At 39.3% G+C, this 26,308-nt stretch overlaps 1 protein-coding gene and 1 non-coding gene across 2 annotated transcripts in view; both read left to right on the forward strand.

The window, feature by feature from the left end:
- The window catches only part of Bckdhb (branched chain keto acid dehydrogenase E1 subunit beta), a 297,770-nt gene that overhangs the window by 237,514 nt on the left and 33,948 nt on the right, over positions 1–26,308 (forward strand). The window lies entirely within an intron of this gene.
- Positions 3,660–3,823, forward strand: LOC128105972 (U1 spliceosomal RNA). Its single transcript, XR_008216557.1, has one exon. It is a non-coding gene; the product is annotated as a U1 spliceosomal RNA (small nuclear RNA).

Raw genomic sequence — 26,308 nt, forward strand, 5'->3', positions numbered from 1 at the left:
AATCATACTGTGATATCTCGGGATTTAATTAGTGAACCTGGTGGTTTCACCAAAATCTGTTCTGCCTTTCTTCCTGGAAACAGTTATAGTTGGATGCAGATCTGTGAACTAAACCCTACCTTCCAGACTCCCTTGCAGCTAACTGACTAAGTTCTTATTCATAGAATGGGAACAGAAGTAACATATTTGGGTCTGGATATTAAGCTCTGGCAAAGCTCTTCAAGATTCTTTCTGGATATAGCTTCATTTGTGTCCCAGAATATAAGAGAACAGTCAGCTTGAAGGAATCTGAGTCTTGGAATTACTGCATGTCACAGATCTGCCTCATTTGTTCAAACTATGCAATTCTATTCTGTTATGTGAGAAGAAATAAAATTCCAGGGTTCATTGAGCCAGCCAGGAGTGGTGGTAACTCACCTTTGATTCAAGCCTTTGGGTGGCTGAGGCAGGAGGATTTTGAGTTTGAGGCCAAAGACAAGATTAATTAACCCACTAGAATTTTTGCTTCTTTTTGTTAGAGGAACTTGTCCATCAATATAATGAACACAAGTATAATCCCAGTTAACTTTTGATGTGTGCTGGTTATATTGAAGGTTTTGTGTTTTTAAAATTTCACCAGGAAGTCAAATTTGAAATGTCATTTCACTAATTGGAGATGCATATTTTAACATGCCTGATTTCTTTTCATTTATTCTTCACTGCCAGTGAAACTGAGAAATCTTGGAGTCATTTGTACAGGGTGGAAAGTAACTGTTAAGGTCATCTTAAAATTATTTGGTGTTATCTATTTAAAACAAAAATGTATGACTTTTGACTCCCACTTCTTGAAATTAGTCACATATATACACATATGCAAAAATGCATGAATTGTAAATACTTTTATTGATAGGAAGTATTATAAAGAAGCTAAGCATTGATCAACATAGGAATGGCTTCATAAATTATAGAAGCAGCCATTCTGTGGCATCTTCAGCAAGGATAAGGTGGTGGAATGTTCAGACACAAAACAGTAATTATAATGTAATAAAAAAGTTACAGAACAATGGTAATTGTTCTGTATTATGATGATCCGTTTAAGTGAACAATGTGTGTGCATTCCCATGTGATACTTTAAGTGTGGGATCAGAGGAAGAAAGCACGGCTGAGATAAGAGTGCAATTTCATCTTTGAATTCCTTCATTTGTTGCAGTATCCAACACATAATGGAAGCCAGATGCTGACCCAGATATAATGAGTCTCACTCCTCCATCATCTGTGGTGCAATCAGGAATAAGTGCATCCACATGAGTATACGTACATATGTTTGTGTATTTACAGAGCAAGCATAGGAGACCACGCTCCCAGGCTGCTTCTGGAAAGCAAAGAGCAATCTGCAGCAGAGAACAATAGTGAAGGGGACTATCACTTTTCAGTTCTGTGCACTTCCCTCTCTTTTTGACTCCTTGAATATGTCCCATGACTCCTTGATTCAAGCAAAACATTACATTAAGAATCACAAAGTCGTTAGATGTAAATCTTTCCACCATAGGAGTTTTCAAGATGCGAGTGAGCTCCTACCTTGACATCTTGGACGATGAACTGAGATATGGAAATGTAAGATGAAATAAATCCTTTCCTCCCCATGCTGCTTTTGGTCATTGTGCTTTATTACAGCACACCCACTTATCTCTAGGGTTTTTTATCATGTAAAAACAACATATGTTGGTCACATTTAACTATATTTTCATAATTTTGTTTATGCCTCAAAATTACAATTGCCTATCTGGCACTTAAATCTACTCAGGACTGATAACAGGAAATGCAAAAGGGACAACAGGAAATCAAAATACTCAGTTTGAAGAGAAAGGGAGAGTTAGGAAATGTAATGCTGGAGCCTAGGCTTGTGCTGAAAGAGGTAAAGAAACTGAGGAGAGGCCTGACCTACAGTGCACTTAAACAAGGATGTCCTTAGAGCAAGACCCTACCTATCCAAACATCCAACTGTTCCTAAAAACAACAATGAAAGAAAGCCACTGTAAATACAGTTCAAAGGGACCAGGTCCCACCCCAAGGGGGCATCCAAACTTGGTAACATTGTTCATGTTGTTCTGGCTTTACAGTTATGAGGGATACATGAGTGAAGAGGTTATAGAATCTGTATAGAGGTATAGAATTCTTATCTGTAGTTAAGAAGACTTTTGAGGCCAAGCAGTGTGCGGCAGGGAAGTTCCTGCATGAAGGCCTTGAGGGGGCAGGAGGCCCTGAAATGTCATTGAATGAACTGATGTCTGGATGGAGTTGGAGATCCCAACATGTTGACTATGCTAGAGCTGTGGAATGCCTACCAAGGAGATCTGCACACAGAGAGCAGGACAAGCCTGAGAGAGAGAGAGAGAGAGAGAGAGAGAGAGAGAGAGGAGAGAGAGAGAGAGAGAGAGAGAGAGATGGGTATTTCAAGCAGCAAAGCTAGAAGGGCAGAGACATCTTAGCCCTTTGACCTTGAACATAGTGCTACAGGAATCATAGTTTACCCTGTTGGGTTTTGGTCTTTCTTCATAACTCCCTGATTTTTTTTTTTTTGGAATGGCAATGTATAATCTGTGCCATTGTATGTTGGAAGTAAGTGATTTGCCCTTTGATTTTATAGGAGGTTACATTAAAGAGATTGCCTGGAGTGTCAGAAAAGTGTTTGGACTTTTAAATAGTGTTGAGACTGTGAAAGAGTATGAAGACATTTGAAGTTGGCCTGAATGCATATTGCTTTATGATATGACCATGAGACTATGGGTAGGAGCAGGGAGTGTAATGTAATTTGGTGTCTCCCATAAATCTCAGGCATTTGAACACTTTTTCTCAGTTAATGGGAAGGATTAGGAGGTGTGGCCATATTGGAGGAGGTGTGTCATTGGGGACAAACTTAAGGTTTCAAAAATGTCCCACCATCCCCTGTGCACTTTGCCTGTCATAGAAGATAAATATGTAACCTCTCAGCTATTCCTGCTGCCATGCTGCCATGCCCAGCATGGCTCTAGAGATGGACCAACAGGAGTGGGAAAAGGACAAACACACACACACACACACACACACACACACACGCACGCACGCACACACACACACACACACACACATACACATACACACACTGGGATTGGGTGGACTCTATTCTCTGATGGAGAAACTGCAGCATCCAGGAAGTTCAGGGTGTATGTAATATACATTCAAATAGGTAGGTGAGGTTAGTGCAAACAGCTGAAGAGGTGGGGGTTGATGTTATACAACTGAATCGAGGAAGCAGGTGGGAGCCATCTCAGTAGGGGAATAGTTTTCAGGCCATAAATACCAAGGGGAAGTGGGAGCAACCTGTGGTGGGAATTTTCTTCACACACCATCAATGTCTATAGATAGGCCAGAGGAAAGCTTTGCCATCCCCTCTGCGTCTCACCCCAGGGGGAAGGCTTTGCTCTTTCCCTGCTAGGCTGGGCTCCTTGACAAGGTGGGCTCTTGTCAACAACACACATTCACTCAGAACTTCACATTCTCAGGCCTTCCTCTGCTCCCCACACCATGCTTTACTCTGCCACCATGGACTATCTCTCTAAAACCTTAAGCTCAATTAAGTGCTTCCTTTTAAAGTTTCCTTGTTTATGGTGTTTTAGCACAGCAATAGAAAATAAACTGTGATACTTACCTAGCAGGGTAAGTGCCACAACTATGAAGGTGGTTTTCCCAAGCCAGGCTTATCCATTGAGCTCCAGATGTGTTGAACCCTGTGATTTTCCCAGATTCAAAAAACTTGACTGCATAATTTGTGATAGTTGGGGGACTGGGTTCAAGCTTTCCCCTAACCAAAAAAAAAAGAAAGAAAAAAAAGAAAGAAAGAAAAAAGAAAAAAAGCAACCAAGCAAGAAAGAAAAGAAAAAAAGGAAAGCAACTGAGATAGTATTGTAAAAAAATCTGTGGAGCCATTTAGACAGACCAAGTTATGCTACAGGCACTAAGCCCCTTGAAATCTCAGTGGTTAGAAAGAGCACAGAGCACAGGTACCTTTCCTTTTCCTGCTTGCTTCTGGTATGGTTAAACAGAGGAGAAGGGTGCTCAGCTCCTCATCTCTGGTCCCTGCCTCTAGCCAGGGAAACACACGATTTACTGTGGTGGCAGCAGTAAAGGGAAGGTAGGAGATGTGTCTACTCTGAAAGTCCCTGCCTATATTGTGAATGACCTTTCTCCTATTTTGTGGACAAAGGTAGTCCCAAGAGCAACTCAAGGGGTAAGAGACAAACAAGCGACAGGCTAGTACAATCTAACTGCATTGCAGGTCTCAGAAAGATGACAGATATTTGGCAGAGGGTGTTAATGACCAACAAACTGTGGCTCCATAATCGGGGCTTCCTGAAAACAGAGACCAGCTTAGTTGGACAGTCTGCTTGGCTCTGAACAAGAAGCAAGGCTCTGAGGTGATGGGACACCAGTTTGATCAGCTCCACACTGCTTGTCTTGCTTCCCACAAACAGAACCTCAAGGAAGGCTCTGCTTGGAATTTCTTCTTTTCTTTATATGGCGCCCTGCTATGGTGCGACAAGTTTTAGATCAGTGGTTCTCAACCTGTGGGTTGAGACCCCTTTGGCAAACCTCTATCTCCAAAAGAAATGTATATTACGATTCATAAGAGTAGCAAAATTACAGTTATGAAGTAGCAATGAAAATAATTTTATAGTTGGGGGGGAGCACAACATGAGGAACCGTATTAAAGGGTTGTAGCATTAGCAAGGTTGAGAACCAGGGTTCTAGAGAAACGGTTTCATATGTCATTCCTGAAAGAGTCTGCCTCCCACAGGCTGCCATATGCACCTTCCCTTCTGCTGTCTGGAAGGTAGTGTGGGCATCAGAAATGAGTGCATGGATGTTGTGGAGGCAGCTTTGTGAGCATAGGAAAGGAAGAACAGCCATACACGCCCAGAGGAGTTTAAGAAGTAAGGTCCCTGCTAAGTCAGAAGCACAGAAACGTGAAGAGACTGGCTATGAACTCTCCTGAGACAAAAACTCCACATCAGCTCTCTCCCTCCCACAAAGGGTGTTCCTGGGTCATTGTTCTCTCTAATTGCAATTAGTCACACTTGTGGTTTTTTTTCTCCCCCTTTGGTGGCCTGACAAAAGTGTTGGCCACACACCGCCGAGGCATGGTAATTCATTGATCTGGAAGGCATTGCTACTCATATGTGATCCAATTTACTCTTGAAGACTGTGTTTAGTGAAGCTGTGGGAATTTTAGGCTTGAAGCTTTTTTTTTTGGTAAATGGGCTGAAGCTCAGTAGTTCTGGTAAACAACAGAAGTCAGGACTACAGGCCTCATGACCTCTAATCTTCCACAGAGACCTGGATGGAGCTGAGTGTTGTTTGCAAGTCTGGACGCTATAACTAACTTTCCAGATGGGATCTCAGGAGATGACGGCCCGGAGACCCTTGGAATATGTATATAGATTTATCTGTAAGACCACACAGAAACAGTATCCCCACCCTGCAATTTCAGGCCAGGTCCTCCAGTGTCGACTCAGACCATCCATGCTTTTCACGAGTATTTGCTGTCCATCTTCTGTCTGTCCCTGGATTGTCCTTCTCTCTCTGTGTCCCAGGTACTTATCTTTGACGCTCTCTTATGATTTGAGCTTTCCTGTGTTTCTCATACATGCTTTTTAATTTCAACAAATCGTTCTGATTCTAGTTGTCCTGCAGGGTTGAGCTGGGGGTTCTCACTTTGTATCTCTTTTCTCATCACCCATGTTGGGAAGGGCCTTGTCCTCTATCCATCATCTATCTATCTATCTATCTATCTATCTATCTATCTATCTATCTATCTATCTATCATGTGTCTATCTATCTACGTTTCTATCATCTATCTATCTGCCATCTATCTATCTATCTATCTATCTATCTATCTATCTATCTATCTATCTATCCATCCATCCATCCATCCATCCATCCATCCATCCATCCATCCATCTATCTATCTATCTATCTATCTATCTATCTATCTATCTATCTATCATGTGTCTATCTATCTACGTTTCTATCATCTATCATCTATCTGTCATCTATCTATCTATCTATCTATCTATCTATCTATCTATCTATCATGTGTCTATCTATCTACGTTTCTATCATCTATCATCTATCTGTCATCTATCTATCTATCTATCTATCTATCTATCCATCTATCTATCTATCTGTCTATCTATCATGTGTCTATCTATCTATCTATGAATCTATCATCTATCTATCTATCTATCTATCTATCTATCAATCATCAATTTTTCATCCATCTAGTCTTTCCTCCATTTGTCTCATGCACATGCAATCATGTGGCTTTTAACATTGTGAACATACATCCTGGTCCTATCCTCTCATGAGTAATGACCTTCAAGACCAGGGTTGTATGTGTGGGAGATGGGAGGAGAAGTATATAGATGCAAACATACTTTTATGGATTTCAGTTGTAAGCTGAGGTTATCTCATCTGCCGAAACAGATACCATTGCCTCACATCCTTTGGGGATTGCATGGTCACTCCCAAGAGTTCTATAAATTCTGGGACTCTTACAACTTTATAATTATAATTATTCACTTTCATTGTCGTTTCTTCTTTATTTGTTTCTTACATGTCTTATCTCCTAAAGATGACCCCACTTTCAACCAAGTGAACTGAGAAAGTGTTTGCTCTCATGCTACTAGTCATTCAAGGCATTTGTAGTAGCAGGTGACAGTTAGGCCTTCAAAGTGCCCCGACTCATTGTTTTTAAAATTACTTTTTAGTTTTATGACAATAATGTTTAATAATTTAATATTAATAATATATAATATAAATAATATATATTTAAATATTAATAATATATAATTGGTCTGATACTTTCCTGCATTCATATAAATATTTTTATCATATTTATGTGGTATTACTCTCCCTTATATACTTATCTTTTTCTCTAATAGTCATGTTTCTACTTTTATGTCCATTAAAAAAAATCTAGATTCTGTTCCTAAAAGAACCATGCAGTATTTATTTTTCTGAGCTTGGCTTAATTTGTTTAAGGTGATGACCTCTAATTCCATCTGTTTTCCTGTGAAAAACATAACTTCAATCTTCTTTAGGGTTTACTGCACTTTATTTATCCATCTTCTGATGGATAACTGGGCTAATCTCATAATTTAGATATTATGAGTACTGCTGAAATAAACAAGGAAATGCAGGGAGCTCTGTGTATGCTAGCTTTGATTCCATTGGGTCTACACCCAGGAGTGGTCAAGATGGATCACATGGTGTTCTTATTTTTAGTTTTTTTGAAAACCCTTTGTACTGATATCCAAAGTAGCTGCACTAACTTGTATTGCCACCAACTGTGCATAAGTATCCTGCATTCTCACAGGTGTGTGTTGTTATTTTCTTGATAATAGCTGTTCTGATTGAGGTGAGATGGAACCTTAGTGTGTTTTGTATTTGCGTCTCTCTGATGATAAAGATGATGGACATCTTTTCATGTGTTATTGGTCATTTGTTAGTCTTGTAAAAAGCATTTGTCTTTGTACTATGCAGTACAAAGAAGGGATTTGATCTTACTTTTCTTTATTGTAGTTTCAGTACCTTACCCACCAGAAAAGAAAGAACCTTAAAAAAATAAACAAACAAAAACCAAAATCCAAACAAAAAACATGTACATGGTAATTTATGAAGATACTTTGGCAGTTCTTTCTTCCATAAATGCTATATCCCCACATTTCTTAATAAACAGTAAGACAGTGGCACTTTTGGGAATGGAGAGATGATGCAATCAGTAAAATGCTTGTTATGTAAGTTTCAAGACCTGAATTAATTCCATAGCTTCAATATAAAAGGCCAGACATGGTAGTGTGTATTTTTAATCACGGTGTTGGGGAGGCATAGACTGGTGGATCACTGGGTTTTTCTGGACAGCCAACCTAGGCTAACCTATGAGTCCCAGAGTCCAGTGTAGGACCCTGTCTTAACAGACAAGGTAGACAGGTCTTGATGGCCAACACTGGAGGCTGACCTCTGAACCTGCATACATAAACAAAAATAAATAAGATACAGATTCTTATTGAATTACTACCTGTGAAGATTCTTTTTTAAAGACTTATTTTTATTTATGTGTATGTGTCTGTATGAATATTTGCCACATGTGTGTTGGCATCCATGGAGACCGGAAGAAGATATTAAATCTCCTGGAGCTGGAGTTACACGTGGCTGTGATCTGCTTGATGTGGGTTCTGGGAAACAAATTTGGGTCCTCTGGAAGACCAGTAAGCACTCTTACCTGTTGGGCCATCTCTTCCACCCTTGTGAAGATTCTTATTTTATTCTTGATACCTTCTTAGCAGATTTTTTATGCTTAAAAGGTATGAAAGTTGTAATGTCAATGCATTCATTTCCTATCTATGTTTAGAAAAGAAAAGAATTCTTCCTTTCTTGGGAAAACCACATTTTCACTCATGATCCATGTGCTTTCTTATGGGGCAGAGGATGAGTTTGTTATGCTATGGTGACAGACATACACTTTCCCATTTTGTGTCTATGTTTGCCACAATAAATTACTTTGTTGTTCTTGGAGAATAACTCAACTGGGCTTATTTATCACATGCCGATTCATGGACCAACCACACATAATATAAACCTATTTCCTACACTCCTTGAATAGTCAGTAAACAAGAAGTGTGTACATGAATCTGGTGACATGTTAAGTGGAAATGGGCCACTAAGCAATCACAGCTGAAATGTGACTTGAATGAGAACTATGGAATATCATGCTCTTGGTGTGAGTTTGGAACATCTCAATGGGGCCTTTGATGGTCAGCCACCCATGTGGGACTGCAGACTTTTACATTCTGGAGGCCAGACCTAGAACCTCAGAACCATGAGAATTCAGTCCTTGACACAAGTGTTAGGAATCCTAACCACTCATCTGATACTGCAGGCTGACTATTAAATGGCAGCAGACTTTACCTCCTATGCAAATCCTGACCCCGCTCAGAGCTGGGGCTCTGGCACACTGTCAGGCAAAATTGGCACCCTCTCCGTTATGTCTGTGTGGTGACTCACTGGGTATTCAGAGCACATTTTCCCTCCTCTGTCTGCCAGCTTATGGCTACTGGCTCGCTCCTTCTCTCTTTGGAACGCCTCAGCTAATGCAGTCACTTAAACTGATGTTTAATTGTGTAGAGTTCTGCAGAAGACTATAAAACTCTAGTTACTATTGGCTGAAGGCTGAGACCTGTCACAGTTACCAGGACAACTAAACATTGCTACCTACCCTGCCTCCCCCTCCTATTTGTGGCCCATTTCTGCCTCTACAAACTTCAAAGATATGGAAGTGCTAGTGGTCAGGAAATCAAAGGCCAATGCTTCCCATTTCATCTTTGTCTTAAGATGACAGATAAAGGTCTTGTACATCTTGGAATGTGGGCAGTTCCTTCACCTCTCTTCTATTTTTAGCATTTTTAAGTAGTTTAGAAAGCATTGTATTTAGATTGTATATGGACATTGGTTTTAGTTGATTCCCTTTCCAGATGATGGACTGTCTTTTTAAAGAGCAGAGATGCAGTCTTCACCCTCTTTCTTGTTTTCCCCAGAGCTAGCGTAGGTTCAGTTATTGGCACTCGGCAGGACGTGCTGAAAGAATGAATGGAGCATGCTCCCATGGAAAAGCCAACTGTGTTGAAGGAAGCACTGATTTGCCAGTCATGTTAATTTGTTCCACACACTTTTTCAACATCAAAGGAAGCGTCTCTTATTCTTGGATGGGAATGGTATATAATAAGTCCATCAGCAGCAACCTAATTTCACATCATGGGCTGAGGAAAGAGCCAGAAAGAAGTTTTGAAGAAAAAGCATTTGTGGGCACCTGGCATTTAACAGAAGCTGGATATTTTATGTGAATTTGAGCATGCTTGTGAATGTCTTCATTTGACAGTTACTATTTAGTGGACAGAAAAGGATCAAGATCCCTGGGGAGACAGCAGTGTAATGTTGTGCCTGATGGTATGAGCTCTGGAGTTGAGGGTGGGATACTTGCTAAGTGAACTGGAAGTACATTATTTAACCCCTTTAAGCTTTGGGTGTTTCATATATCACACATTTGTAATTGAAAGCCCACTTATGGTTGTAGCTACAAATAAACATGGTCAACTGATACACAGTAACCCATAAATGACAGCTACTGTTATTGATAGTGCTTGGCTAAATGTGGACACTGAAAGTGAAAAAAAATGGCTCATACCTATGTGTTCATTTTTTCCCCTAATGTCCAGAATTCCTAAGTAGTTCCATAGGAGAGAAAAGCAAAATACCACTGAACTCTCATGAAAACCAAAACCAAGCTACAAATGTGTGTCTTAGTCAGGACTGTGAAGAGACAGCATGACCACAGTAATTCTTATAAACAAAAGCATTTAATTGGGGTTTGTTTACAGGTTTAGAGGTATAGTCCATTGTCATCACAGTGGGCACTCAGGCAGACATGGTGCTAGAGAAGGAGCTGAGAGTTCTAAATCTGTATCTGCAGCAGGAAAAGAGAGAGAGAGATCCTGGGCCTGGCTTGGGCTCCCCAAACCCCCAGTTACAAATTTCTTCCAACAGGGCCACACCTACTCCAACAAGGCTACACCTCCTAATTCTAAATAGTGTCACCCCCTGATGGCTAAGTATTAAAATATATGAACCAATGGGGGAGCATTCTTCTTTAAACCACCACAATTAGTGTCACTAACTGTTGGAGAAATGCAAGTAAAAAATGATAGTGTTTTATTATTGCATACCTTCCAGGATGAGTGTCATCAAGAAGAGCAAACGATGGATGTTGAGAGTATGAGTAAAGGGGAACTCTGGTACACTGTTGCTGGGAATGAAAGATGGTCAGCTGCTGTGGAAGACAGCACAATGGTTTCTCAAAAAAGTAAACACAAAATTTCCATGTGATTGAGCAGCCTCAACTGTAAGGGTTTCAAATAGATATGAGCACTCACGTTCTTTTCAGCACGATTTCACTGTAGCCACAATGTGAAAACACTGAGAATGCCTGCCAGTTATGGACAGACAAGAGGAAATGTGGCACATAAGTAAGCTACAGTATTATTCAGACTTAAAAAAGAGATTCTTGAATTCCCAGCAGAATGGATAGATTCAGAGAACACTATGCCAGCCACTAATACTTCATAGTTTCCCTAGGGTTAATCTAACAGTCTAATTCATAGACTCAGAGCATAAGATGGTGTCTGCAAGGGGCTTGGGAGAATAAAACTTTCCTATTCAATGGGTAATGTAGCTGCAGTGGAGCAAGGCGAGCCTTGAGATCCACTGTGTAGTAATCAGTTACCCTAAATGTTATTGTGTGCTTGAAAACGAGGTAAGAAGGCAGACATCAAAGTAGATACCTTTACTGCAATAAAAACTCTACATACTGTAAACTAAATAAATTCAACTAAATATATGTAATTTATGGACTGTTTGGACCATTGATAATACTTTTGTGGAAAGCTGGCAACATGGGGGTTTTGTGGAGACAGAATTATGGCATCACATTTATTTTCAAATATGTAACTAACATTCTTACTCCTTTTGCAAAGGTCGAATTGCAAGCTTATGTAACAGCATGGAATCCCTTGATGAGTTGAGTGACTCCAATTAATTGTGACAACTTGGATCCATAAGACATTTCCTACGCCATCCCAAATAGATAAAGATCATCTACTGTCAGTAGAACTGGAATGTAAGACGAAAAATATTGGCAGGAGACACATTTTCCTATGTGCTACCATAGTTTTGAGGGCAGTTTCATAATGAATTAGGAGGAAATAATGGCTTACATTAATAGCTTCTGTGTGTGAAAAGTTGAGAACTATACTTATCCCTTGTCTGTATTATATACATTAAGTGCCAAGATGCACAGAGAAAAAACTTTGAACTTCCTGGAAAAACCATGCTCTAATTTTCTAGTTTAGTTATCACCAATATTGAGTATGCTTCACACAGTTCTGCATCAAAGTTCACATATTTTAGCTAATCATAAAATTGTACATGCAACTTTCAAAAGCAAACTTGGCTAAGAATTTTCTTTATTAAAATGTATATGTAAATACTAATAAAAGTATTAATGTAGAAGTTCGTGCCTAAATCACAGTTCCCAGGAAACTCTACTTGAACTTCACTGCAAGGACATGTAGCAAGAGAGACTTCTGGAATACCCCACCCTAAACAGTAGATGAATTTATTACATCTCTGAGTGAAGAATGCCCAAGCATTGGCTCACTACTTGATAGCGAAGGAAAATGAAAACATCCCAAGCTCTTTTTGTTCAAAAAAGTTCAGTTTTCAGGTTTATCTTCAAAACATTAATGTCAAGGAGTCTTGTAGCTGTGTAACTGGACAGTTTGTCTCAGTTGTGGATTACAAGTGGCCCAGCGCATGTGTTGCTAATGTGGAAAGTTGATGAGCTGTATTCCAGACAGAATCAAAGTCTGCTGAGATGATACTTTTGGAGAAGGACTTATCATCTTGGCCTGAGACAACCCTGAGTCAAATGGACACATCTTAGACCTTATCTCCCTTGACCGCCCTGTAGCATTTGGCACCGTGGACTGAACCCTTCTCTGGGAAACTCTTGGCTTCTGAGATTTTCCTCTCTTGGGTAATTTTTCTACTGTGATGTTTGATAGCTCTGATTTCCTGACTGATCACTCAATAGTTAGTCTTTCTGCATTTTGTCATGATCTTGCACATATGGACCTCGGTGATTTCACCTAGTTATGATGTCAAGTACCACAAATAAGGTGAAGATTCAATGACATCTATATTTATGGAGGTTAAAAATCTAAATCTATAGTTACAACTTCTTACTAGATTTTAAAAAAATTGGTAACCTTCTAGCACACTAAAATAACATATAAAATATGAACTCATTATTTTCTGCTTTGCCTCTCTGGTCTTCCTGCACCAATGAATAGCACCATTTAGCTGCTTAATTTAAAAGCCTAGGTCTCATTCTTGATTCATTTGTCTCCATTATTCTTTACAAATAATCTTTAAGACTTAACATTCTAATCATCTGTCCTGTTTATGACTCTCTGTCCATATCCATTGTCAGTGTCATAATTCAGGCACCGATATGTCTTAGTGACTTTTTAATCACTGGGAAAAAAATCTGATGGGAAATTTAAAGGAGGAACGATTTATTTGGACTAACTGTTGCACAGTATTCAGTCCATGTTCACTCAGCGGGTGCTTGGTCTAGACTGTGAGCAGGAACACATGATTGGAAGAGAGTTGTTTACCTCCTGGTTGCCTGGGGAGCAATGGGTGAGAGGAAGCAGACAGGGACAATATAACCCTGTACTAGTTATTTTTCTGTTTCCTGTGATGAGACACCCAACAATAGCAGCCTAAAGGAAGAGGTTTAATTTTGGCTTTCAGTTTGAGGCTGGGAAGGTGTGGCATGTCAATCAGTAATAACTAACCATCACCAACTTTGAAGGATTGGCCTTAGCCACTAACTTCCTCTAGTTAGGCCCCACTACCCAAAGCTCACTAATCATCCTAAAAACCTGTGTCACAGATTCAAACCATAACATCATACCTAATCATTGCTCCAGACTCCTAAGTGTTTCCTCTGGCTCCTTCCATGTTCCAAAGTTTTATGACATACACATGCAATCATTCATCTCACCTGATTGAGTTCCTTTGAAAGTTTATTATCATCCTTATAAAGTTCAAACATGTGATCACAGAATAAAATACCCTGGACACTTTGATTCCTTTGCACTGCTTTCAGACTCTGTAGCTTCAGTTCTTGCCCTGTTTCTTATACTCTACCAGACCATTGTATTGAAATGCTTAGTTACTAAACTGGCCATTCCCTTATCTTTCCCTTGTGGCTTTGCATGTATTCTTCCTTTTGTGTGGAACAATTTCTGCGCATATATCTGCCTGTTCTCTCCCGTCCTTGTACCTGAAAGGGCATTTACTTCGAAAACCTTTTCCTTATCCTCTAAGATCTGATTCACATGCACCTCATTTTTACCAGAATAACACCTGATATGTTTATACTTCACAGGATGTAAGTAAAAATAGTTACTCTTCCACACCCCACCAAGAGCTCTTTAAGGACAGGAATTATGTATTTTCAACATCTTGTTCCTAGCATCTTCTTCAGCATTTGGTACATGGTTGGCACTCAAAAAATAAATATTAGGATAAGCTATTTTTCTGTTTAATTAACTCAAAGGGAAGTTAATGATCTTGTTTCAGTTTGGAGTCACTAAAGGCCAGATGAGGCTGGTCAGCTGTGTATAGATGATATATCCTCTCTACTCCTATCCCATTCATGGGTGTAGTTGGTGGGTAGTAGATAATTGACCAGAAATAGTTGAAAATCATTGTTCCAAAGTCCACAGTGTTCCAAGAGTCCTCTCTATGTATTTCTAAAGTACAATGGAGGGGTTTTCACTATTCTTGGAGACTTTCTGTGCCTATGGCATTTGAAGCCCTAGAAATGCACAATTCCACATTCACAGCTTTGGGGAAGGCATGTGGAATCCAGAGTGCAGGGCCTAATGCTTCCCATTTGTGGGAATCAAATTGAGGCTGTCAGTAGCCACACATTGCCAAGAGGACTTGATCATTCCATAAAGTCTCTTCTTCCACATGCACCCTGGGATGATTTGTCTGTAGTTCTGCCAGGAGTCTGTGAAGACTGTCAAGTGCCATGAGCATACCACCACAAGTATCTTCTCAGGTCTCTGTCCTGCAGTCATTGCATGAGAAATAGGATTTGTCAACTGCCTTAGAGACAGCCTTTCTGAATTCTACAGGACTCCTAAGAGGGCCTAGGAGTGACACCCATCTACAAGTAAAGGAAAGAAGGATGAGTAAGTGAGGAACAGCAAATCACATATTTTTGCAAATTAGATTTATCTGTAAGCCTTAAATGTGTGCAAACATATTTTGAGTAATCTGGTATGAATTATGGTTTTGTTATTAAACAGCCATTTTGCCTCATCCTTATGTGTGAAGTAAAAAGAGACATGTTTGCTGCATTTTTCTCTTTGGAAAATACTGAATTTTTGAGGGGGATATGAGTCTTTCTAGTCAAATTGAAAAATTGCTCAGAATTGAAAGGCTATTCCATTTGAGCTCAAGCTGTGTTGGAGTTTGATAGCATCTTTTCCTTTGGCAATAAAAAAGGGTGTGTGATTCTTATGACTTGGTGAACCTCAAACAGACTCATTGTACTCAGAATGCAGATATGGATGCATGCTGAAACTAAGGGATGAATGGAAGCCTCATCTCAAAATAAAGAAGACAAGTAGTATTTAAAGGACATGGATGGCCCAACTTTAACCAAAAGCCTTGAGAATTTCTAGTGTCTCATAATCTGATTGTATTTGCATTTGAAAAATCTGAAAGTTATTAAATTTTCCAAACTCCTTGCTGTTTACTATAGGTCCTATCTATAAATAGCAGAGATAATGTGGTTTGGCAGTTCTCAAGGCTTAGAGAAGAATAACTGTTACCTGGAAATTATATACCACAGCTCTGAGCACGTATCATCTCATTTAATTTTACAACTTCCTTACAGAACAGTTTTATTTTCTTCTCTTTATACATGAAATGATGAGACTCAGATAAATTGGTACGTGCAAAAGTGTGCAGTTAGCAAGCTTCAGTGTCTGGCTGACTGCTATTATCTATGCCTGGAATATCTGTCTGGTACTCCCTTGGGTTCACTCCTCTTTATAGAAAATTCTTGCCTCCCCTACTTCATTTGCCTCCCCTACTACATTTCCCTGTTTTCCCATTGATAGTTTAGTTAGGTGCCTTCCCACGCTCTGGAGTCTGCCTCCATCAGGCACACATGCCTGCATCTCTAATATGGCTCCTCATCCAGACTGTTAACCCCCCTTCATAGCTGGAGCCTTGTCAGCTTTGTGTCTCCAGTGACTCCACAGTATTTGCTGAATTAAAAAAAAAGTAATGAGTTAGCACCTGCCTTAAGATAAGGATGATTACTCTGTTTCAAAAGGAAGAAAATGCAGTATCCCATAGTAATTATTCTCCCCAGTCCTGCTGAATGGAGGCTATTCAGGGATGAGCAGAAGGAGACCACTATCCCTTGCTCTCACATTGCCTCCATCCTACTCTGTTAACATAGTATCTGAAGAATTTCATCTCAGGCTACCCATTAGACTTCACAACTACATTCCATCTTGGTTCCATGGTCTAGCTGCTGTCAAGAAGATAGTGCCTTGGGCAGAATTAAGTACCCATACTCTATTAGGGCAGTAAACACTGGGTAGTCAGTATGAGAGGAAAGAGGCATGATCAGGGATGCACAATAACTAATGATAGGGAAGCTTTATTGCTGGAGTCATTTTCTGGTGATGAGCTGTAGCTGGACATTTTCCTGCATCCTGCTCAGTCCTGAAGCTGCTCAGACCCAAATAAACACAGAGAGGCTTATCAATTACAAATTGCATGGCCATGGCCTATGGCTCAAACTTCTTGCTAGCTAGCCCTTATAACTAAACTCTGCCCATTTCTACTAATCTTAATGTCACCATGTGTTCCATGGCTTTACCTGTGTGCCATTACATGCTGCTCCCTGGACAGTGGGCTGGCGCTGTCGTCTCCCTGCCTCTCCTTTCTCCTTTCACATCTCCCTTGGATTTTCCCACCTGGCTCCATCCTGCCCTGCCATAGGCCAAACAGCTTTATTTATCAACCAATCAGAGCAACACATATTCACAGTGTACAGAAAGACACCCCATAACAAAGAGCTGCTGAAAGACACTTCTGTTGCTTGGTAGGTGCCTATACTTGACCACATAACCCATGTTTAGGCAGAATAATGGGAAAGTTGAGGGAAATGACACTGGCCTGTTCATTTTCTCCTCCTTCTGTCTTTTGGCCAAGAGGACACCAAGGGGAAAAAAACTACTCTACATTTCAATGTGGCTCATCCAGCTTGTTTGGCAGCGCCTCACACTAGGTGGGAAGACAACTTGCTAAATGTAAAAGGAAAAAGATAGATAGAGCTGGTTCAAAGTATGACTGTATTATCCTGCACAAGCCTTTTGCTGCTTTAGTGGAAGTCTACAGGAAGCATACCCAAGTGGGTAAAGCTGAGAATCACTGGATGGGCATATGCATCCCAGAGACATGTTTTTACTTTGTGTCAACCATTCATTTATCTTTTCAATTCTTCAACCTCATGGCCTTACAAATGATGAAAAACAGACTCAAATACCAAAATGTCTTCTGTTGGACAAAATGCTGGCCCACCAAACACCGTTGAACATGTCTGAAGTCTAACTGATGTAGTACTTTTCCATCAAGAACTTGCCCTTTTCTGGTTTTTATCATTTCTGTGTTCAGAAGCATCAATACTTATACTCCTTCTGGTTGAAATTTTAGAATACTAGAGCTGTCTCTGATTCTATGCCCCATTCCTTAGACAGGTAGGTTCCATTATATACATGTATCAGCCATCTGCTCAGTAGTGGCATACTCTGGCACAAACTGCACATTTAGGAGGTGTGTGGACTTGACAAATGAATCTCTTTACTCTCTGGTTTGCTGCTGTATGTGTGCAGGGAATGTTAGATTTCCTGATGGTGAAGCAGACCTGGGTACAGAGGTACAGTTCATAGCACAGTAGCCAAACCAAACACAGAAGCTGGACATGAAGAGTGTCTGTTGCTCTAGCTGCTGTAACTTTATCAACTGCCTCTGTGGCTGGAACTGCAGGGAGAATGGAAATGTACTAGGAAGATATAAAAGGAGGAGTTTAAAAACATGTGTGATTTAAGTTAGAGGTCCTTTGACACGCATTACAGAGCTGACATCTTGTGAATTTCTTGTTTCCAGTAGGTCGTTTCTGCTTACTCATTCAAAACATGGGATAAGTTCCAAAAACAGCAATGTCTGGTTCTCTTCACACACACACACACACACACACACACACACACACACACACACACACCACTATGTATTTACCTTTAATTATATATACATATGTATATACTTACATTACATTGGTTTCTTCTCTATATGTATTATTTACAATAGGATTTTGGAAAAAAGTAGGAAAAAGGCATGCCATTGTTTGGATTTTATGAGAATGAACAAGCTAAATTTGGGAGCTTTGAAGTTTTAGATACTGTTAGAAGAGGTGAATGAAGTCTGTCCTATTAATTGTAGTTGACAATAAATGTATCATAAAGCTAGATATTATGGTGTATACCTATTACTCCAGGCATTTGTCACCCTGAGAGTGACTTGATCTCACAATTTCAAGACCAACTTGGTGACATAGTAAGAGACTTCTTCTCAAAAAATGTATCACATACTTTATGAAGTAACTAGATCTCCAGGGTTCCCATCATATGCGTTCACACAAGCGTGACATATGGGGGAATAGATATGTCCGTTAGGTTGATTGTGACAGTAATTTCACAGTGTGTATATTCTCTCAAAATATCATGTGGTAGGTTTCAAATATATGCAGATTCTTGTTTGTCAATCATGCCTTAATAAAGCTGGAAAAATAAAGAATCTGTATTTCAACTTCAAAATTTACTTTTCAGGAATGCAGTCCAGGGGACTCCCAGGGTCTTTCCTCTTGCTATTGGATCTCTCTCCATAGAAAAACTGTCTTTGGTGACAAAGGAAATTATACTCCAGAAGTGATATTTTGCTTGCAAAGTATCTAATGGCCTTTTCATTTCCCCACTGAACTCTGTAGCCATGGAAACTTCAATTTCTTTCTTGGATCAGCTTCAGAATTACGTGTGCTAATGTTCCTCAAACTGACTTATCAACTAATGAGCCGAGAAATGTTATATTTTTTGAACTATGCTTAGAAGTGTTTTGCTCAGATTTTAAAGGTCAGGGCACTTTAGGGTCATGTTTGTTCCATAATTTTTCTATGTAACATATTCACTTTCCATTAAAAACTAATTTTCTCTACCAATGAGACGCTAGGCTTCTGATCTCTCATGGAAATTGTACTTTGCATGAATCACCTCATCCAAATGTATGCTCTCAGTGAACCTGTCATCAAGTGGACTTGATGCCTTAATTTTTTCCTTTTGTAGTGAGATGCTGAACTTGTTACTTAGCAGGCGCACTATTAGTGGAGTTGGGGGGGGTGAGGCAAAAAAAAAGAAGAAAAGAAAAGTTATACAACAGTTGTTGGAGCTGAGAGTGACTGCTAGTGAATGTTCGATGCTGTAATTTCAGGGCAAACTACGTAATCTCTGTAGAATTAAAGATGAAGGCAACTAGACTCCATTAATTCCTCCAACACTTATGTCAAGATACAAAGGTAACTGTGGCATAGACTTATCCCTTAAGGGTGGGATGATATGCATATATTTGTATATTCATTTAAAACTACTTTCTGTGTATGTTTTATACACTTAGGTAGGCCATGACCATACAACAAGACATGACACAAATTCTTGGAAGTGCTAACTATGAGACCTAATTTAAATAACAGACAGTGAGGGTGAAGTTCACCTGTAACCGGTGTTCAGAAGGTCTAGTAGCTATGTGACCAGGCAGTAGGAAGAGGTTCGTAAATGAGTTAGAATTAGCTCTGGGACCTGCATGGTAGGCAAGACTGGAAATGTGGGACTGGTGAAGAAAATGATCTCCAACAGAGGAAACCTCATCACTGACTTTATTCATCAGCTGTGTGTTACTATCAGGGAAAACTCAGGCAACTATTTGAAAGGAAAACTTACTTGTTTCACAGTTTTGGAGGTTCAAGTTCAAGAAAGGTGTCTTAATTTATGTGTTCCCTGGTGAGGGTGTGGCATCATTGTGAGTGCATTTGACCAAATGGTAGAGCCCTGAAGAAGAGCAGAGAGAGAGAGACAGAGAGAGAGAGAGAGAGAGAGAGAGAGAGAGAGAGAGAGAGAGAGAGAGATAGTGGGCAAGATCCCACAATCTCTCTCAAGGACATGCCTCTAAGGAGCTAAGGCTCTCCCATTGAGACCTGTGTCTTTTTTTCTTTTACTTTTTAAAATATCTTGACAGTTTCATACAGGTGCCCAATGTAGTCTTATTATATTCACCCTCCTTATCCTCTGTTATCCCCTTACTTCCCTTATGAACCATTTTTTACTTAACAACCCAGAAACTACACCATCAATGAAAATGACACCCCTTTCTCTAGCAACTATTAGTAGTCCTTAGTTCCCCAGAAAGGGGTGGCACCTCAGCGGTACCTTCTCTCTTTACAATGAAATGTTGCATGCTCAGTGTCGTACAGGTATCCATTGCTGCTTTGTGTTCATGATGGTGTTGCTATGTCATATCTGGATGGCAGCCTTTTCGTGACACTCCTTCCCATCCTCCAGCTCTTACACTGCTTCCACTCTTTCTTTTACAATGTTCTCTCAGGCTGTACCTCTCAAAGGTCCAAAGCACCTCTCATTATCACCATGATGGAAACCAAACCTTTAATGTGTCTACCCTTGGCGGACAAAATTCATATTCAAACCATAGCACCCCTCCTGGTGTAATGTTTTTAATTATGGGAGTCCAAGCTTGAATGAACCTTCTTGTATATGTGGCAAACCGAAGCCAGTAATATAGATTCTAAGGAACTTGAGAGAAGTTTATTCTTGGTGTCTAAAACATGTAGCTAGGTCCTGTAAGAACAGGCAGCAGGACACCTAAGTTCATAACTCATGAACTTAGACCCAAATTTTTTGGTCCAGTTAATATACTAAGTGTGACTTCTGTTTTGTATAGGGGCTTTAAATCAATCCAGAAATTGGCTGGTTCCTCCCAAAGTATCCATGCCACTACTGCATTAGTAGACATATTTTGCTAAGCCAGTCATTATTGTAGCTGTCGGGGCTCACAGCTAGGTAAGAATGATGATGATTTTTTCCCTTCACTTTTTATGCTGAAGTCTTTACCTGAAATATGTACGTGTTCATGTGTTGTATGTAGAGTGTTGTGAGCTACACCAGAAGTTTCATTTTTCTTAGCTGTATATCAAGTTGTTCTAGCATCATTCTATGGAATGTTATCAGAGAATCCATGAACTGTGGGTCTTGGAAGGCCATCTAGACCTGGTCAGTGTAGATTCCAAGGACAAGTCGATCAATATTGGCACGACTAAGCACAGACTCTGCTGTAGCTGGAGATCCGGGGGAATGGAACAGTGACATCAGCCTGGTTTTTAAGGACACCACCCCCCAAGAAGCTGGTGTTAGACTTTCTTCACAGTTGTAATGCAGGTACCACCACTGTTTCTTTACAGTATTCTTTCACTTGGAAGAGCAGGGCTCCCGTGCAAGGAAGGTGACTAGATCCTTGTTAATCTACATTGTGAGAGTTTCCCTGTAAGTTCTGATGGGAATCCAGGAGTACTTGATCTCTGGTAGACTGGAAAGCCCATTTGTATGTGTACATGTGTGTTTCCTTTTCTTCCTCAGTCTTTTCAGAATCTTGTCAGTTTTAATAGACTTGTGAAGAAGCACATTTGTGTATGTTGAGCCATTGATTTCACCATTTTACTTTTTTCTTTGTTATTTACTATCTCCTTCATGCTTTTTTGGGGGTATTTGAGAGCACTTTTGTTAATTTTCTAACATCCGAAGGTAGATGCTTAATTGATTTACTTTCATGACTGTGCTTTTATTATGCATTTAAAGTTATATGTTTATTTCTAAGAATATTATTGTGCATATTATAGTAATATTGATAATTCTTCCTTTGAAATATTTTAATTTCCACAATGTTGACTTTTTATTTCCAGTCATGGGATATTTAGGAATTTGTTTATTAGTTACAAGAGTTTGGAGTGTCTTTTAGTTTGCATTTTTATCACTAATTTCTAATTTAGTTTATATGGTATTTTGAAAATATTTGAGATGTGATCACATTTTCTAAGTAGTTTAAATGGCCTCCAAATGTCATTTAAAGTCCAAAGAATTGTTCTTTCCTTCTTAGTGAAGGGTCTTATATTTTCCCACTCTTTCCAGCTTATTAATTTTGCCTGTGACAGTTATATGTCATGAAGTTTATTCCTTTTCTCTCATTTCTTTTTGGGAAGTTGAATGAAGAAGGCCCAGTAGCCTCTATGGGACTCTAATTACCTTTGATTCTTGCCGACTGACTGATTAGAAACAAGCTTGCATTGAATCATCCTTCCATTTAAAGGCCTACTTGTTTCTGCACTGTAACCTCACACAACCTGACTAGCAGTGTTCTATGTCTTCAATGTTTTATTGTTTAAACTAGAAACTGCCAAAAGGCCATAATAAAATATCCTGTGGTGAAATGAATTTTACACATTTCTTCTTGTATTTCTACTGCTTTTTTCTTTTTATATTAGTTGGTGCATATAACTACAGAATAGTGTCATTTTCCTGGCAAATATTACTTTCTATTGTTACATAATGACATTTTATCTAGCTTAATGCCTTTGCCTTGAGTCCATTTTGTTTGATTCAAATGTGGTTATTAGCACTTTATTTAGCTGCACTTTTGATACTCCCACACTCTGTGTATGTGCCCCTGGGGGAATCCCTCTTCAACCATTAAAGATCTAGTGAACCATTTGAGTTCAAATGATACATTTAATTTTTTTTTGCCGTTGTTGATAAATTGGAATTTATTTGTAACATTTACAGTTTTCTTTTAGTATGTTTCTTTTACTGCATATCTTTTTAAAGCGTTATTGCCTTTTAAAATATACTAAAATATTCTTCTCATTCAATTTTGTTTAATCTCTATGAGTTTGGAAGGAAAGCCCTTTCCTCCACTGATAACAGTTGCTTTACAATGTTCTGATAAAGTCATCGCTCTCTGGCTTTTTGTTTACCACTCTCTCAATGTTAATCTTTTAAAACTAAAATCTTATTAGGATTCAACTCTAGATGGGAGGCTTTATTTCTAGGAATTTAGATTAGCTTGTATAAAATCAATCTTTATTCTGAGAACAAACCACAGAGCTGGGGAAAATATGAAGTGTGCTTGAATGCATTGGCAAGGTACCCAGGCAGCCAAGCTGTGAGAACTGAGACCCGGGGAGATTGAAGTGAGGTTAGCCAAACGCCACCCAGTGCTTCCCTCAAAGCATTTGAAGGTTCTTAGTGCTGCAAAGTTGCGTAGAGCCTTTGTTAGTATCCTTGTTTGAGGATATGAAAATTGTAGCGTTTGTGGTATTCGGTAACAAAACAGGAATGGTCGTACTACCCACAAGATAACAGAGGAAAGAAAATGGAAGCTGTTTTGCTAATGGGAAGGAGAGAAGGAAGTGAAAGAGGAGTGCAGACATGCGAAACAAATGCAAACAAACCAGAATACATTATAGAAGGAATCATGTCGTGCTTACACTTCCTGGAGAAATGGGGCTAGAAGCTGGGGCTGGTCGGGGGTGGGGTGGGGGTCTAACTGGGAAAGTGCCTTATTAGCATGTATGAGATTCTGCATTCAATCCTCAGAGTTACCAGAAAACCAAAAGAAAAGCAGAAATGAAATGTTGCGATGAATGGAGAGTAATATGCTGGAGAGAAACGTAGAACTCAACTCGTTATTGTTTAAAAAAACAAAAAACAAAAAACAAAAACAGATTCTGGGTTGACGTCACTTCCTGTCAGCATACTGAAGCTGCTCTTTCACTCCCTAATAGCTTCACTGTGGGCAAGACATTGCTTGTCATTGTAACTGTCATTTATTATGGTTTTTTTTCATTCTTTTGATTTTTCTCTTTTTTAAAGTATATATTTAAGGGATGTCAGGCTTGCCTTCCTTGTTTTCTGATAGACTTTTTATTGTATTTTCTATTATCTACTTACATACACTAAATTCTAGAAACTAAGGTACATGTTACAATTTGTTAATTTAACATTTCATTATATTTAATATGTTGTGAATAGTATACTTTACTTGTTATTATAATTTTATTTTTTATGCTTTTATACTTCTGTTTTTCAAGACCGAATCTTCAGGTTTTTAATAATCTCGTGTTCTGTAATTATATATATTAAATCACAAATTTACTTATTATATATGTTTTCAAATTAAAAATAAATACCTGGAGTTTGTGTGTGTCTCAGTAACCTTGTAGTGGCTATGGTAGAGCTGTTTAGTCCCTTCTCCCACCAAAATCACATGTTTCTTGGATTCTCAGAATATGATAGTTATTTGCACATAGAATTTCACAGATACACCCAGTAAAGATGATTTCAAGCCATGCTGGCAAATACAATGAGACCTAAATTGAATGGGAATGATGGCTTCATGGTAAGCACGCAGAGGGATGTTGTATTAGACAGGGTTATCTAGAGTAACAGAGCTTATAGAATGAATTTCACTCTCTAAATAAAGGGGATTTATTAGAATGACTTTCAGGCTGTGGTCCAACCAGTTCAGCAATGGCTGCCTATGAAATGGAAGGTCCAAGACTTCAGTAGTTCAATCCATGAGGCTGCATGCCTCAGCTGGTCTTCAGGATATGCCAGAATTCCGAAGAAGTAGGCTCTAATGCCAGTGAAGGAATGGACGTGCTAGCCAGGCGAGAGCAAGCAGGCAGAGAGCAAAAGCTGCCTTCTTCCATGTCCTTATACAGGCTTCCAGTAGAAGGTGTGGCCCAGATTAGAGGTGGGTTTTCCCAGCTCAAAAGATCTAGATTAAAGGTGTGTTTTCCTACCTCAAAGATCTGGATTAGAAGTAGGTCTTTCCACTTCAAATAAAGCAAAAATCTGTCACAGATGTACCCTCCATTTTTTTTGGGGGGGGGTTAGTTAATTCCAGATGTAGTCAACCAAGAACAGCCATCACAGATGTCACTTACAGACAAAACAAAAGGACAGTGCTCTATAAATACAAAGACAGTCTGGCTACTCTTAGAGGTCAACATGTCAAAGATTACTGAGAGACGAGGAAAGCTGGGAGAGTGGTAGGAAATAGAACACCCCTAAAGACCTCCAGGGAGAAGAGTCTGCTAGATTTCAGACTTCTAGTCTTCAGAATTATGAAGGATCAGATTTCTGTTATTTTATGTCACCAATTTTGTGGTATGTTTTTAGAGCAGCCTTTGGAGATTAACATAAACTACACCTTCAAAATAAATATTAGCTCCTGTTCCAAGAGATAATATGAAGACTAAATAAGAGCATGTGTATAAACTACTTTGCCTTGTCAATCCAGAGCAAAGGCCTATAAGGTTACCTATTTGCATTTGAATCTTGTGTGTATGGCTCTTCTTGCCGTGTTCTTGTGCCCATCTCCCCAGCACAGACATATCCAGATGTCTACAGATATGTATCATTGCACAGCAACACAAAACTGACTCTAATTGCCCTTTATTCAGACCTCCTTCAATCCTATCCATGTGATCTCAGTCAAGAATCTGGCCATTTTTCCTATATTTTATAATGCTTTGTTAAATAGCTTTCTGTCACTATGATAGAATGCCTAAGAAAATCAACTTAGAGAAAGAAAGATTTCTTTTGGCTTCAGTCTCAGAGGTTTCATTCCATGGTTTCTTGGATGTCAGAAAAGTATGGAAGGGGGCATACGGTGGAGGAGCAATGGAGGACAGGGAGGGAGGGATATATATATATATATTTTTTTTTTCCTCTCTCTCTCTATATATGTGTGTGTGTGTGTGTGTGTGTGTGTGTGTGTGTGTGTGTGTAAAGAGAGAAAGAGAGAGAGATTTCTATAACAAAGCCTTCCCCTGAAGCTCATTAGTCTGTGAATATATCAATGATTATTCCATCCATGAAGTCAAGCTTGTTGCAATTCAATCACTTCCCAGGGCCCCACCTCTGAACTCTGCTGTGCTAGGGAACCAAATGTTATACATGTGAGTTTGGGATAGGGGCAGGGAGGGTGGTGGAATATAAGATCCAAACCATAACACTGTTCATCATGTCTGAGAATTTCTGAGTCCCCAACCATATTTCATGAAATGGAACAGTAAGGTTTTCCCTTCAAATAAGAGAAGAACACTGTTTTCATAATAGAGAGCCAGAGTTAGTTGTGCTGAAGGAGGAAAAGTTCAGCAATACTGTGTTCTAGGATGCTTTTTATTGCTCAGAAAGATCTTTTCATGAGTATTTTATAGAAGAAAATAATAAAAAGCAAACTAAGAAAAAAAAGAAAAGAAAAGATAAGGAAGGACATCTGAGTAGTTTGGTTGTGGCATGCCTCACTTAGAACCAGCCTGAGAGAAATGGTCTTACTTTATGTCATAGGTTTCACTGGTAGTTTAGCTGGGCATCTGTGGCAAAACCTTGAAGTCTGG

Source organism: Peromyscus californicus, unplaced genomic scaffold (genome assembly GCF_007827085.1).
Source record: "Peromyscus californicus insignis strain IS unplaced genomic scaffold, ASM782708v3 Scaffold_11__1_contigs__length_118956290, whole genome shotgun sequence".
NCBI lineage: Eukaryota > Metazoa > Chordata > Mammalia > Rodentia > Cricetidae > Peromyscus > Peromyscus californicus.